Genomic DNA, 11,076 nt, shown 5'->3' with positions numbered 1-11,076 from the left:
AATATGTCCCTTTGGAGAAGGCTGAGAGAAAGATAAACAGTATAAATTTGCGGGAGTATACTGAGGTCTGTCCTCAGGGAGACCTAAGCTCCACTTCATTCAAGAGGTTTTAGCTCCACAAACTGACTGACGTCTGGGAATTAATTGAGGGGCCATGACTCTCTGTTTTTATGATTCAGATTGGACTTTTATTGACTTGATTCAGAACATTTCTGCTTATAGAGATCAAGTAATAATTTGTAGATTTTCTATTTTGCTTCTTTGGAAACCATGCCAACTACTAAATGCCATAGCTCTGTGAGAGTCAGACTATTTTCATTGCTGCTTTGATTTTTCTATCCATTATGGTAAAGCACACCCACTCTGTCTTTGGCAGTTGAGTAGGATCACTTGGCCCCTGTCACCTGGGAATCCAATTACTCTTAGTGTATTTAGTTTTCCTAATTCAGTAGCTGTTGTTACCATCATGAGGTCTGCCCTATAGAGAAGAGTGGTCACAAAGCTCTTCAAGGATGTTGGGGCTCATTTCCTGCATATAATTATTTCTCATAGTATTGTTGAAATGTATGTTTTTTGGCCCCTCCCAGTGTGGCTGAGTAAGTCTTAAATGATAAATTCTCTCTAACATGCCAATCTCCATAAACCTTTGAATTTTTCTCTCTCTATTAAAGCAAGGCAGGTCTGGAATTTCTAGTTCATTCACTGTGGCCCACCTTTGGGCCCATGTGTCAGTCAACCAACTAAATAGATGGTTAGAGCCCTTCTAATTCCCAGAGCTGCAGCATTAAATGCAGAAACTTGGAGAAGAGTGCAACTTATCTTATTGGTCACACTTTATACCTTACCTTTAGAAGTCTGCTGGGACTTGAGTCCAGTTATCAGTCTAAAAACAAAGAAGGATCATGGGAGTGGGTCCTGAGGAGGATCTGCATTGTCTTGCATAGTAACTGCTTTAGCAGAGACCATTACAATTTCCTCAAGCAATGTAGGGTTAATCCCCTCAACTCAGTGGAAGGCAGAGAAGCTGATACAAGGGAGGCAAGGAAATCACTTCTGATGGGGCTGGCAGGGCCACTTCCACTGAGGGTGATAAGGCTCCTTCCACAGACAGAAAAGACTCATCAGAATTTAGGGATCCAGTGTCCTTGGCCTCATCACAGTTTCCAAACAGGTCCCTATTCTGATTTATAGGATCCTATCCTTTTTCAATCAATGCCCTCACTTAAAGGATAGACAGGTTGTGAAGCTGGGAGTTCAACTTACATTATAATTCAGTCAACTTTGGGATGAGATTTTGCATTAGATTTTCAGCAGTCTCAGCCCTGCAGCTACTGGAGATAAAGGCACACATAGAATTTACGTCATTTATGTGGTGCTTGACATGAGAATTTGAATCCCTAAGCTCATCTTTTTCTTATACCATTTTGTCCAATGACATTAGAAGCAACCAGCTAACTTCATTATTAGTTTTTCAAAAATATTCAAAAGTGTCAAATACATAGTCACCTAGGTCCTCGCTTCTTATAAGTAGTTAATTAGTAGTATCCAATGCACTTATCATTAGGTCATGACTATCAGTACTTTCTTTACTACTGGAAATAGAATCATTAGCATCTTTAATCAGATTAGAGAGTCAATTCCAGAAACCCTGAAAGCAATTCAAAAAACTCATTTTAATATTCTGTTCCTCTAGAACCACTCTTGGCACCAAAATCTGTATGAGTCAGGGTTCTCCAGAAAAAACAGAACCAATAGGATATACATAGAGAAAGAGATTATTATAAGAAATTGGCTCAAGTGACTATGGAAGCTGAGAATCCAAAGACCTGCTTGTCTATGAGCAGGAGACCCAGGAAAGCCAATGGTGAAATTCAACCCCTGTCCAAAAGCCTGAGAACCAGGTGATCAGATTAGTTAAATCCCAGTCTGAAGGCAGAAGAAGACTGATGCCATGGCTTGACACTCAAGCAGAAGAAGTGAATTCCTCCTTCCCCACATCTTGTTCTACTCAGGCCCTCAACTGATTGAATACTGCCCACCCACCTGGGGGAGGACAGTCTGCTCTACTGAGTTTACCTATCAAATTGTAAATCTCATCCAGAAACACCTTCAGAGACACACCCAGAAATAATATTTAGCCAAATATCTGAACAAGTCAAATGACCCAGTCAAGTTGACACACAAAATTAATCATTAACAAGTAATTTTCATAATTTGGTGAACAAATGTACAAAATGATTTCTAAATCAGTTTTTGTATTTAACTTTTAATAACTTAATAGGAATTTAATTGACACAGAATTTTAACTCAACAATTTTTGTAACTTTTTTTAGAAATAAATGGTATTTATTTATAATTTATTTTGTACTAAATACTGTGCTAAGCTAAGCCCTTCTTAAATTATGTCTGTTTTTAACCTCTCAGGCATACTTTAACAGTTAATTTATTATATGCCTTTTTCTTAATTTATTTTTTATGGTGATATTGGTTAACAAAATCTAATAAGTTTCAGCTGTACATTTTTTATGCTAAGGAAGTTTAGATAGATCATGCTACTTAATAGAAAACATGTCGCCATTAAATGACAGACAGTATTCACACTCAGATTTTGCTGTTATATCTATTTTATAGTATATCATCTCTCTTGTTAGTCGTGGAAGTCTACCTTCATTGTAAAGAAATATCTTTTTTCTAAAGTCAATAGCCATTTTCTCTATACACCCAGGATATAATTCAGTGTGATATACATAAACAGCACTATATATTGAAAACAAAAGACTCAGGTTATCTTTATATAAAGTTGTACAGAGCACAAGATTCCCACCTTTTATAAATAAAGGATGCATTAGATGTTTTCTAAATTCTTATCCAGTGATACTATTTTAGCTTTGCCCAATTTGTCTTCAAATTATTTTGTCTAAGATAACCAAAATTAGCAAAATTTCCAGTTCTACATCTGTGAATATTGAGACCTCGAGAATGTGTTATTTATTAAATAATTGAAAATGATAAAAATTGTAATAAAAACCAGTATTCATAGACCTCATTTAGCACAATCCTAGACAGGCCTGTTACTCGGATTCATTATAATAGTCTAAATCCTGGAATATTTATAAAGAAGAGGAGAATATTAAATATTTATTTATATATCTATATATAAATATAGAGAAATATGAAATACATATACATGTATATATGCATGGCTGCATGTGCTGATAAATGATTGATACACAGATAGATAGGTAAATAGACAATTGATATAGATAGATAGATGATAGATAGATAGATAGATAGATAGATAGATAATCTTATAACACTTTTGATATGTTTTTGTCGTGGAATTGGTGTCCTTTTACTTTTTTAGTCAATGAGAGCTACTAGACAAATTATAGCATTTTTCAATTAGCACATTATACTCAAAATACTCTCACCACTTCCAGAGATCAGAACAACCAACAATATATTTTGTTTACAATTTCTGGCTTCTTTGTTACCTGTTTTGATTTTATCCAAGTTTTCATTCACAGTGGCTGACACGAAGATTACCATAGTGAAACCCTGGAAGCCTTTCATCCTCAATGTTCAAATGCAAGGAAGTGTTTTAGAAAACAGAAGGCAAAGATCACTGTGCAATCAGTAGAAGTCCTTTGATATTATGATCAGTTCCAAAAACATCACTGCAGCCTGGAAAAATTAACCAGTTAACAAGATGTATGAAAACCTGCTGCATGCATGTATTAATTTTAGGGTAATTAAATAGGCTGAAGAATCTATATCAATTATAAAATGCTGGTGTTGCACGAAAATGAAAATTATACAATTTCCAGGAATTCCTGCCCATTCCACTCCCAAAACGATTGTGCATGTGTATTTTTTAATACATGAGATTTAAAAAATATCATTGATCCTAGTGGAAGTAAAGCCTAGATACACAAGCATACACAAATTCATTTGCATATATTTGTATGCATGAAATTATTTTCATGGTCTTTTGTGACGGGTATTATTATATCCATTTTATATCTGAATAAGCTAAATAAAAAAATAATGTAACTGACTTTCTTATTTCCAAACAGCTATTATATGGCATTTCCAAATTATCGGTTTTTAGAGCCCAAGAGTTTTATAACATGCTAGTATATCTCATATCGTGTTCCACAGAATATAATATTTGTACAAGCTTAAAAACTATTGGGTTAAAGAACATTTGATAGTTAAATAAGTTTGATAAGTTTGTAACATCTTGGGTTAAACAATGTTAAACAGATTCTGTTAACATAAGATCCTTCCGAGCTATTCATATAATAATGTGTGGTTCTGATATCCAAATTGGAATATGATATGTGGTGTTTCAGAAGACTTATATTCCATGGATGAAACTTGGCAAATGCTTGTATTTTATCCTACTGCCATTTCTGAATAATGAAGATTCCACACCTTGCTCAAACTATTGGGCCACAACTATAGAAATGAGATTTTCTTTACATAAACTGAATTTATGGCATATTCCAATCAAGTACATTTTTTTACATACACGTTGTTCAATTTACCACAGTGAATAAAATCACTGTAAATAATATTTAAGCCCTACAGTCTTCAAAAAAATTTATGTTATTATTTCATTTCTACTGCAGATCTTTCTGACCCACAAAGTATAAGAATGTTTCTATTGTCATAGTCCTTTTCGTACACAGAAAAAAAGAAATGAAAAATAATGGGCAAAAGAAAGGATACTTGAAGTAATAAACATAAACTCAGTCTTGAAATATTGCTTTATAAAAATAATAATGATAAATGTAACTTGTTTAAATGAATACCTGAAAATTACTAAGATACATTTTTTAAAAAATTCTTTAGACGATATCTATGTAGATTCTTATTTCCTAAATAAAGACTTATATAATGTATTGACTAATAGTTTACTTAATAATAAACCTAATGCAAACAGTTTACTTTTAAAAAACCATAATTAAGTGCATTTGTTTCATTTTGTGATAAACTTAAATTTTAGAATAGTTTAGATTTACAGCAAAAATTGCAAAGATAATAGAATTTCTTCCCCAATACCCTTTACCTAATTCCCTGATTATTAAAATCTTATGTTACTGTGGTTTATCTGTCTCAATAAGTGAAGCAATATTGATACATCATGTTTAACTAAAAATCAAATAGTTTGGCATACTCCAATTCAGGTTTCTTGTCTGTTTGCTTTTATTTTTGAGTATGTCTTTATTTTCTGGAACTATATGATTCCAGGTTCATGTGGTATATTGCTTGCCCCAGTCTTCTATTTGATTTTGAAATGATATTCATTTGCTTTATTCTAAAAAAAAGTTTTCAGGGCTCAAAGAAAAGAGAGTTTGCATTCACTTTGATTTGTTCCTGAGAGTATTCTTGTCTCCTTTTTATCTTTACTAAAGAAAGATGTGAACCCAAGAGTCATCTGATAACATTTATATTAATGGGAAAAGATGTTGCGGTTTTCACCAATTTCGATCCACTGGTAAATGAAAAACATGTCTGTCAGACACTCAGAAGGGAGATTTGGATTTATTTTGAGAAAACTAACCACGCTGACAGCTTTACTCCTACATATCTACAGAGGTTTGCAGTGTATCTGAAATTGGAGGGGGGAAAAAAATCCCAGAATGTTAAGCTATATTTGCAAAATGTGATTCCTACAGATGTCAGAAATACTGTCTCTCTAATTTTACCTTCATTATGAGATGCCTTCAGGCTCAGGCTGTGTAACTTTTCTATGAAGCTCTTAATCTCTACTCAGGCCCCTTAGGAAGATGTAATAGCAATCAGTAAATAACAGTGCAGAGGCTGTTGATTACTATTGAATACACTAAAATGCTTTCCATACATTGCATACTAAAAATGGATCACTCTCATCACTTATCTTTTCTAATGACATTTTAAAGTCTAAGGGCCTTATTAATCAATGCTTTCTATGATGTTTTCCAAAGATATGCATGTACCTTGCTTAGAAAACAGAATAAAGGCAGATAGAACGAGACACTTCTGAGGAAATTAAATTAAATCAGTATACATAAACATTAGGCACTTTATAGAGAATAAGAAAAAGGGGTGCTAAAAAAAAGTGGTGACAGAAAAAAGAAAAGAAAAGAAAACAATTATTAACCAAATGACAGACCTTTTGCTAGTCTTTCCAACAGTTTTTGATAGGTATTTTGCCTTTCATATCTAAAAAAATAAGAATTTTGGAAAAAAAAAAAATCACTGTTCAGGTCCTCAAAACAAGTATGGTTAAGACCCAGTGTGGAAACCATGCCTATTTGGCTCCAGAATTTGTGCTTTGCTTACTGTACATAAAAATCCTGACATATTGGCAATTTGATAACAGTTTAAACATAATGATGGTATTTAGCTGTTATTTACAAAGGGGGAAGATTAGAATTTCACTTTTAGTATGTTCCATATGGCTTCATCAAAATGATCAGTGTATTTATAGAACAGTTTGAAAGATAATTTTAATATATTGAGTAAAAATTGAGAGATAAATATTTACTTGAAAGATTTTCTTTACAGTTTAAATGGTTTTATGGAGGAATAGACAAACATTAAATGGCACATGTTTAAACTGAACAACTTTAAAAGTTTTAATATTTGTACATACCCAAGAAACCATCATTGCAATCAAAATTCTAATTATATCTGTCACCCTAGTATTGATTTTCTAGGGCTGCCATAACTAAGTACCAAGAATATAAAATATAAATTTATTTGCTCACAATTCTAGACAATAAGATGTTGGAAGGGTTAGGTTCTTCTGAGGACTCTCCTTGACTCGTAGATGGCCACCTTTTGTTTGAGTCTTTGCGTGGTCTTCCCTTAGTCCATTTCTGTTGAGTTATTAGCTTACTACTATTGAGTTTTGTGAATTTTTAAACATATTCTAGATACACGTCATTTGTCAGAGATACTAGTTGCAAATATTTTCCCCGGTTATATGCCTCTTATTTTTATGTTCTTAAATATGCCTCTCCAATTAGCAGGAGTTTTAATTTCAGCAAAGTCCAGTTTAAAAAATTGTTTTTTGATTGATTGGTGCTTTTGGTGCTATATCTAAGAAGATCTTAACCTAAGATCACAAACATTTTCTACTATAATTTTCTAATAGTTTTGTAGTTTTAGGTGTTATATGTTGAACTATTATCCATTTTGAGTCAATTTTTGCATATGACACGAAGTAAGAATCAAACTTAATTTGTTTAGTATTTGGGTATGAATAGTTTTCTTTGGCTAAATCTTCAGTCTTCATTCATGTGTATATTTCACAATATATTTGCTAGTTACGAACTAGCAGTTTTTCTTCCACTAGAAATTTGAATAATAATATTTACTCGCTTTTGATATTTCCCTATAATTATAATCTAATAGAAATTAGATTTTTTTCCTGAGTTACTTTCATTAATTACCTGTAAGTTACCACAAAATTAGTGCTTTGGAAATACCCAGAACAAATATTGCAATGAGTAAATTATGCTATCCATTGGCATTAATGAGTAGTAACTTTCAGGTTTAAAACAAAACTTCTGAAAGAATGAGAAAAGGGCATTACATAAAAGGTGGAAAACATGTTTTTTCTATTTCTAGTGTCACATTCCATCTGCATAGAATTAAGGAAATTTTACCGAACAAAACAAAAATATAAATTACAGGACATGTATAAAAAGGAAGATCAGGTTGTTTTCCAAGAACTGGTATGGAAAAAATGATTCAATTTATTGAAGTATGGGACAGTAGAAAAACATAGAGTTAAGTGTTTATGGAAATATTGACTTGAGTTTGAAGTATCTTCATCCCAGGGAAGATATTGATATAACAATTTGTTATTCATGTTTAAATCTCATCACAGTTGTGTGGAATAAAGATACAAAGGAAACAGATCTATCTATATTTGGAAATTAAGACTGACACTACTAAATAACTTCAGTCAGATAGAAAATAGTTTAGTGGATGATAATAAAAATACAAAGTATAAAAACATGAGCTCCTACAAACACCAAGCTTAGGTGGAATTTAATAGTCTTAAACAAAAGTATTAGAAAGAGAAAGTTTAAAATTTGTTTTTAGTTTTTAGTATTTTTTTATTATAATTGACATAAAATATTAGTTTTATGTCAGGTGTACACCATAGCGATTCAACACCTATATATCTTATAAAGTGATCACAATGACAATTCTAATAACCTTATGTCACTGTGCAGTTATTATGTTATTGACTATAAAGGATTCTGGATACAGTGTTGAGATATAACAACCAATTTTATTACTAAGAATTAGCTTAATGAGAAACATGAAAAGCTAACAAGATTTTCTGAGTGATTAGATATGAATTATTAAGAAAAAATATAAAATCCTTGACTATTTAGATTTTTGCCTGGACTACCAGCCCATAACAGCATTATAAATTTACAGTGATAAAAAGACACAAGCAAGAACAGATTTTATTTTTGGTGGTAGGGCTTGTGGTCGTGGTTGCACCCAGGGTTATGTTTGACCATGTTTATTTGAAATTCTTATTAAAGATGTTATTGGAGATATTAAATACATATTCAGTATCAAGGATGAGGAGTCCAGTTAGAATTTAGAAATTATATTTCTGACATTAGAATAATATAGTATTTTAAATGAATGGGCTAGATGTGTGCAATATAGACAGTTCTCCCTGGGGAAGATTTTTGTAAAGGAAAGCAGAGAAAAATGCTGTAATCTGTCTCCATCTTTGATATCTTCCTTGACCCCAGACCTTTATAGTCAACTGTTTGATATGATTATTGATTGAAATATCTTTCAGGTTCCTCAAATATAACAGTCTTAAAAATTAATTTACCATATTATTCTCTCACTTCTCCCATAAACCTGTTTCTCTTGTAGTTCCAGTACCTATTGAAGTTGTTATCATCCATATTGCCATTGGAATTACATATGTAATTTATCTCAACTCTTCCTTATCTTTAAGCATCATCAGCTAACCAATTCATTCAATGAAAAGTAAATTAAAAATCTGTTTTATCTGATTGAGGAGGTGTTATTTGAGGACATTTTATTTAGCCAATATCATTTCCAAGGAGTAAATTCTCTATGCTTATGTATGCTTATATATAACTTAAGCCTTATGCTTACTTAATACTTTTACTGATTATCTTCAGCTCCAAAATCATCGTATTCAGAACTTTGAAGGTATTCCAACAGTCTTCCAGCAACCTCTACTTAAATGAGAAATATGTATGTAGCCTTCCTCATATAATCTTTAATTTTGGAAGCATTTTTTTTTTTTCTTAAAAGATATGATGAACCTAATCTTTGGCTCTGGTAAATTGTCATATATTGTTGTTTCTGTAGTCTACTGCTTGAGATTCTGTGAATCAGTTATTGGATTTGAAGTGATTTATTTTCTGAAACTTTCTCTTTGTTTTATGCTTGAAGACCTTCTAAGTAATTCTTTAGTCATGACCGCTCCATTTAGCATGTCTATTGAAAGTTTTATCCCTGTTTTGTATGATTAATATTCTCAAATATATTTAACAATATTATCTGAGATTTGACTTCCTCTGAGGTAGTCGTACTCACTCTGTTAGTTTCTGTTCTTTTTCATAATGGTGCACAGTATTTGCAAAGTGTCACTTAGAACAATATTTGATTTTTGTTAGTAGCACACACTTATAGACAAAATTTTGAACTTATATTTAAAATGCAATTAAGTCTTTATTGTATCTCCTTAAATATTATTAAATGAGTTTCCAAAAGCAATAGATGCATATGTTTATGACATTTGAAATAAAGTTAATGAATAGTAGCATTTGAAACTCACATATACAACATTTTTGAATAAAAATATTTTAATTGAGACACATTGAAATTTGAATTAAAGTGTGCATATCCAGCTCACGTCTTAACTTTAGAAATTTTGTATTATATAGATTTCTCACAGTAACATGAACTTCTTGTAACTTGAAGAACTGCAAAGTTTTATTTCCTGAGGCTACTGTTTTTAATCTCACTTATGATTGAGTTTTTTAGCAATTTTTGTGACATTTACTTAAAATTGTAATGGAGATTCTATTCTTTCCTTATTAAAATTTGAATAATCAATGTTTCTCTAAGGCTTTTGTTTCTGGCACGAATGAAATCAATCGCTAACCAGCCACTTGAAAAAAATCAATGGAAATGCTAGATTATTTTTTAACAGTATTATGGATGTCTTTTTTCCAATTTAATGATATTCTGCACTATGAAGCAAGCATATACTGCTAGATTATATAATACGATTATATAATACTAATCCTTTTAAATGAGTAAATATAAGCATTTGTGTATGTGTATTCTTGCATTTTGTGTCATTTTCTCAAAATTATTGAAAAGATTGGCTTCATTAAATAAATTCAAGCAAAATAGAAGATAATACATTTAGAATCTTGCTCATATTTGAGGTTTAATATATGATTATCAAATAAAAACCTTTCAAGGGTATTCATTATGTATTGTGGTACATTAAAATAAGTGCCCCATAAACTCCAGCTCTGAATAAGTTGCTCTGAACTCTTTCACTGTCTTCCACATAAAAAAGAGAGTAATTAGAACCTGGCTTATGCATTCATCAGCTTGTCCCTATGAAGAAAATTCAGACCTTAGGCACTTATAACATTTCTTGCTCTGCCTTAACTTTAAATTCATTTTCTTATTTTGAAATTTAATTTTAATCCCCTTTTTTTTTCCTTTTCCTTGGAATTCCACTAAAGGATGGATATTTACTGTGTAAATAGAGCTTGCCCTTAACTACCAGAAGTCTGTTTCAAGTTTTCTCTTTTGGTTACAGTTGTCAGTGAAGCCTGCTTCAAGTGTATAGAACAGAGCTAAGTGCACATTCAGAAGAGGTAGCTCTAATATTCTTAATGTATAGGAAGGCAGATGTGTTCTGCCATTGTAGTTAGAGAATTGCCTGTTTTTCAGTACAAAGGACTGTGCCCAATACTCTTAAGGTAGTGCTTCAGCAAAGTTAAAGAGGAAGGATGTATTGTTTTCCAGATATTATTTTTCCTTAAA

This window comes from Pteropus alecto, unplaced genomic scaffold (genome assembly GCF_000325575.1).
Source record: "Pteropus alecto unplaced genomic scaffold, ASM32557v1 scaffold152, whole genome shotgun sequence".
Classification (NCBI taxonomy): Eukaryota; Metazoa; Chordata; class Mammalia; order Chiroptera; family Pteropodidae; genus Pteropus; species Pteropus alecto.
The sequence above is the reverse complement of the archived record's forward strand: the minus strand, read 5'-3'. Positions refer to the sequence as shown.